This window comes from Portunus trituberculatus, chromosome 34 (assembly GCF_017591435.1).
Source record: "Portunus trituberculatus isolate SZX2019 chromosome 34, ASM1759143v1, whole genome shotgun sequence".
NCBI classification, from domain to species: Eukaryota; Metazoa; Arthropoda; class Malacostraca; order Decapoda; family Portunidae; genus Portunus; species Portunus trituberculatus.
Window position 1 is genome coordinate 8,133,290 of NC_059288.1, and position 6,027 is coordinate 8,139,316.

Consider the following 6,027-nt stretch of genomic DNA (forward strand, 5'->3'; position numbering starts at 1 on the left):
ATATATATATATATATATATATATATATATATATATATATATATATATATATATATATATATCATCTGAGTAGTCTTTTTCTTTCTTGATTTATCGTTGTCCTCAATTGCAGTGTATTTTCATGTTATTTTCTTTTTCTTTTTTCCTGTCTAAGCACACGTATATAGCCAGCGTTCCCAAAAGCTGTGTGTGTGTGTGTGTGTGTGTGTTTTGTTATTCTTTGTGTATCTTTCAATAGGAAATTACGTAGAGAGAGAGAGAGAGAGAGAGTTTTGTTATTCTTTGTGTATCTATCATTGGGAAATTACTGAGAGAGAGAGAGAGAGAGAGAGAGAGAGAGAGAGAGAGAATTATTGCCAGGTGTGTCATATTCTAAGAAATTCATGGTAGTGGTTTAATTACTTTGGGACAGGTGTGACGAGAGAGAGAGAGAGAGAGAGAGAGAAATGGGACCACAGGGAGCGGTTTTAGGGGTGGAGGGGACACGAGGGGGCGGGACAAGGGGGCGTGATCCGTGCAAAAAAGTTAAAATGTTGAGTCATGAAGTTTCCTGCGTGGCGGTGAGGGAGGTGGTAAGATGTAGGTCTCTCTCTCTCTCTCTCTCTCTCTCTCTCTCTCTCTCTACAAATATTATCATCACCATTATCACTCACGTCTCTGTCTCTCTCTCTCTCTCTCTCTCTCTCTCTCTCTCTCTCATCACCATTATCACTCACGTTTCACTTAATTTCCTGTGTCTGTAGCGTCTGTGGTCTTACTAAGTCGGGGGAGGGGGTTGAATGACAGACGTGTATGTGAGTGACTCCTGTAGAAGCTAATGTGGTTTCTTGGCTCTCCCCGACTCATTCCTCTGTGGTCCTCGATAATAAGGTTAATGGCACCATGTGGGTCTTCTCCCCTCATTGGCTGGCGTCTTCAATCGTTATGTTCCTTGCGTCTTCCTCTATGATTTCTTTTTTTTTTATGTAAGTAGGGAAAACGGGCTAAGGGTAATAAGAAATGAAAGAAAAAGGCCCACTTACATGTCAGTTCCTTGCAGGTTTGGGAGAGTTAGCCCCTCAAAGAACGGATGAATGTGTTGAAACTCTTACATGGAGTCAAGTCATAGGAAGGTGGAAATACAGAAACAGGCAGGGAGTTCCAGAGTGTACCAGAGATTACCACTTCTATCACAATTCCATCCAGCATGACCAGGATATGTGCTAACTTGGTGATCTCTGGCAGCTTGAGCATTACTGACAAGCGGCGAGCATCTTTCAGGGAGTTTCAGATTTGACCAGAGATTACCTTGCAGTTCTGTCACTATTCCACCCTCATGACCAGTAGGAGATATGCTAAGTAACTTGTTGGTGACCTCTAGCAGCTTGAGCATTACTGACAAGCGGCGAGCATCTGTCACGGAGTTCCAGATTTGACCAGAGATTACCATGTAGTTCTGTCTCTATTCCATCCCTCATGACCAGTAGAATATATATGCTAAGTTGATGATCTCTGGTAGCTTAAGCATTACTGACAAGCGGCGAGCGTCTGTCAGGACTTGGAAATCAGTTAACTTCATTCTCCTTGATAGACCATCGAGGGGCAAAGTAAACGATAAAAGAGTAGTGTTGGAATCCTTTCTTTGGCTCGTATTCTCAAACACTACTGCGCTTCACCTCCACTATTTCAAAAGGCTTTATTCAAATTTACACGAGTTTTTTTTAAGGTGTTTTTTTTTCACTAATTCTTCCCTACAGCTATTCCATCTCATCTTCCCATGTCTCACTCTTCTTTATCCTTCCATATCTTCCCTTCCTTCACTTCTCCTTATTTCTCTCTCTTCCTTTCTCCTTACCATTCCATTCTTTCCTTTCTTTGTTCACCATCCCTCCTCCCTTCCCATCCCTTCATCCCTCCCATTCCCCACCCACCCTCCCTCCCTCCCTCCCAGTGGCCTTCTAGTGACGTAATAATACTAGCCTTGACGGAAACTAGCAAAGCATTATAAGGTTGGCACTCTTCTTGGCTCTGTTGGCCTTTGTTACTCGGTGCCAAAGGGCGGCCAGAGAGAGAGAGAGAGAGAGAGAGGATTTATTAAGTTTTGTATCCGTAGCAAAGGAAACCGTACACCATTTTCTTCCCTCGTTTTCTTTCGTTTTCCTTGTTTTATTCATTTGTTCTTGTTTTTTTTTCTTCTTTTCGATGTTTATTGGAAATTGTTGAGGAGAAACTGAGAAAAAGAGAGAAATTAGGTTATATGAATAGCTGAGAGAGAGAGAGAGAGAGAGGAAATGCTCATCTCTTCATCACTAGACAAACTCGCTGCTCTATATATGGATTTGTATTTTCAGAAACATAATTTACCTTCCTCCTCCTCCTCCTCCTCTTCCTCTTCCTCCTCCTGCTCCTCCTCCTCTTCCTCTTCCTCGTCCTCCTCCTCCTCCTCTTCCTCCTCCTCCTCCTCCTGCTTCTCCTCCTCCTCCTCCTCCTCCTCCTCCTCCTCCTCCTCCTCCATAGGTGTCTTAAAAATTACAAAGTTGATAGTGAAAAATGGATAACAAAACAAGAGAGAGAGAGAGAGAGAGAGAGAGGCTAACATTTAATATATAAGAGTGACAGGAGTGTAAACTTTGAATTAATCTTCTTTTCGTTTTCTTTTTTAATTTATTTTCGTCGACGTCCTCTCTTTCTCCTCCTCCTCCTCCTCCTCCTCCTCCTCCTCCTCCTCCTCCTCTACAGTTCTTCCTCATAGCTGTCTTCCTCCCACTCCTCTTTTTCTTACTCCATCACTCTATTCCTCCTCCTCTTCTTCTTTCATCCCCGTCACCCTGTCATACCCTTCCTCCTCCTCCTCATCCTCCTCCTCTTCCTCCTCCTCCTCCTCCACCTGTTGTGCGCGCCAAGGATGACATAACTTGTATAACATTGTTTGATGACGCTGTACCCACCCACGCCCACGCACACGCCCTCTCGCCACCCCCCTCCTTCCTACCCTCACCCTTTACACTCACCCTTTGACGTAAACTTCCCCTTCTCCTCCCCTCTCCCGTCCCCTCACCTCATCTCCCTTCCCTTTATGCCCTCCCTCTCTCTTTCATCACTTCTTTCTCCTCCTCCTCCTCCTCCTCCTCCTCCTCCTCCTCCTCCTCCTCCTCCTCCTCCTCCATTAATCTCAGTGGTTATTTCAGTATGTAACCTCATTAAAGTACTTTTTTTTGTGTATTTCTGTTTTTGTTATTCATTTTGTTTATTTTTGGGGTTATTTTAGTTCCTCTGTCGTCATTGCTGTTGTTGTTGTTGTTGTTGTTGTTATTGTCATTATAATTTTCCCTATTATATTTGTTGCTTTTGTTATTGTTATCGATTTATTTCTTCTTCTTCCTCCTCCTCCTCTTCCTCCTCCTCCTCCTCACCACTCCCTCTTCCATTTTTCCCACTCTCCCCCGCAAAAAAGAAGAAAATTAGGCCTTAAAAATGAGAAAAAGTATATAAACAGTTGCGAGAAGGAGAGGAAGCCGACACATCAGTGACTCCATTAATCAAAACACTAACAAACACTTTACCACGACGAAACAGATAAAAAAATATATAAATAAACGTTACGGGGGGAGTGTCACAGAGAGAGAGAGAGAGAGAGAGAGAGAGAGAGAGAGAGAGAGAGAGAGAGAGGACACTAACCTTTCTTTGACTATATAGGATTGGCTGGTCGAATTCTACCTTCCCCCTCTCTCTCTCTCTCTCCCTCTCTCCCCTCTCACATGTTTGAACCTCTCCCACGCACTCCTGCCTACTCCCCCTCTCATCTCCCACTCCCGTCACTCCTCCTCTTCCTTTATTCCCACTCATCCTGTCTTCAATCACTCCTCTCTGTTCTTAGTCTTAGCCTCGTATTCTCAAACACTTTTGCGCTTCTCTTCCACTATTTCAAAAGGCTTTCTTTGAATTTACACGAGTTTTGTAAGGTGTTTTTACGATTCTGGAGGTAGAGTGACAAGATTTCTACATTATTAACTAGAGAAAACACTCTTGAGAACTGCGCTAATTATCTCTGCAGCCTTGGAAAATAGTCTTGATGAGAGAAGAGCGATCTTAAGGTGTTTGTACGGTTCTAGAGGCAGAGCAACAACATTTCTACATTATTAACTAGAGAAACACTCTTGAAAACCTTGCTAGTCATCTCTGTGGCCTTGGAAAATAGTCGTGGTGAGAGAGAAGAGCAATTATTAAAGTGTTTTTACGGTTCTAGAGGTCTAGCAACAAAATTTCTACATTACTAACCAGAGAGACACTTTTGAAAACCCTGCTAATTATCTCTGTATCACTTGAAAATAGTCATGGGGAGAGAGAGAAAGAGAGAGAGAGAGAGAGAGAGAGAGAGAGAGAGAGAGAGAGAGAGAGAGAGAGAGAGAGAGAGAGAGAGAGAGAGAGAGAGAGAGAAGAGCGATTTTAAGGTGTTTTTACAGTTTTAGAGGTAGAATGATATGATTTTTGCATTGTTAACTGGAGAAACACTCTTTAAAACTGCACTAATGATCTCTGTATCACTTGAAAATAGTCGTGGTAAGAATGAAGAACAATTTTTAAGGTGTTTTTACGGTTCTAAAGGCAGAGTGACAAGATTTCTGCATTATTAACTGGAGAAACACTCTTGAAAACCTCACTAGTCATCTCTTTGCACTTGAAAATAGTCGTGATGAGAGAGAAGAGCGATTTTGAAAGTGTTTTTACTATTCTAGAGGTAGATTCACATGATTTCTGCATTGTTAGCTGGAGAAATACTCTTGAAAATTCCGCCAGTCATCTCTTTGGCCCTTGAAAATAGTTATGGTGAGAGAGCTTAAGCGTTTCTGAATATGGACCTTAGCTCAATTCCAAACTCTTTTCCTTTGTCTGTCTGTCTGTCTGTCTGTCTGTCTGTCTGTCTGTCTGTCTGTCTTTCCGTCTGTCTATCTGTCTCTCTCTCTCTCTCTGTCTCTTGAAGTTATAGATGACTTGTCAGAAAAAAAGAGAAGAGGAAAGACGAGATGAGAAGGAGAAAAGAATGAATAATGTAAAAAAGTACAAGAAAATAATGCAGAGAAAGGAAAATGAAATTGGAGATAGATGGAAGAGAAATAGAAGAAAAGGGAAGAAAAAAATTATGCAAAAATAAAAAAAAGATAATGATTGTAAGGGATAGATAGCGATAATTGTAGTGATAGTGGAGATGATGACGAGGAGGATGAAAATGGAGGAGGAGGAGGAGGAGGAGGAGGAGGAGGAGGAGGAGGCGGTGGAGGAGATGCTGGCTTGCTCTTCCTCCAAAATTAGAAAACACGAACTATTAACATGAGTTGGCCTCCATTTTGGGGGTATAAATACTTTCTCTCTCTCTTTCTCTCTCTCTCTCTCTCTCTCTCTCTCTCTCTCTCTCTCTCTCTCTCATCACATTTTCTAAACTCATAATACATTTTTGCTCATAATTCTGTTTATTTAATCGTTTTAATATTTGTCTTTGCTTTCAACACATCCCTTTAATTCTTTCTACACTTTTTATCCTTCTCTCCTTTGAAACATTCCACGTATCACATTTTCACAACTTCGTTTCACGCTGAGCTCTTCATTTGATGATCCTGTTGTGTGCTATTGACTTTCATGACACGTAAATTTTCTTCCGTCATGTTCGTATCTTATTAGTAAACGCACTCGACACACACACACACACACACACACACACACACACACACACACACACACACACGAGTACTCTATCCTCCCCATTTTCTTTGAGTCAGTCAGCATAGTATCATTTTCACGAGTTTTTTTTTTTTCCTCCCCCTCCCCCCACCGCTCCTCTTCCCGTCCAGGCCTCGTAACCTTGTCCTTCTTTACTCCCTCCTCCTCCTCCTCCTCCTCCTCTCAAAACCAGCCAAACGTAAAATTAACTGAAGGAGAAGAGACAAAACCATGGGACAGATTATCGCCTTTATTGTTATTTTTATTATTGTTATTATTATTATTATTATTATTATCATTATTATTATTATTATTATTATTATTATTATTATT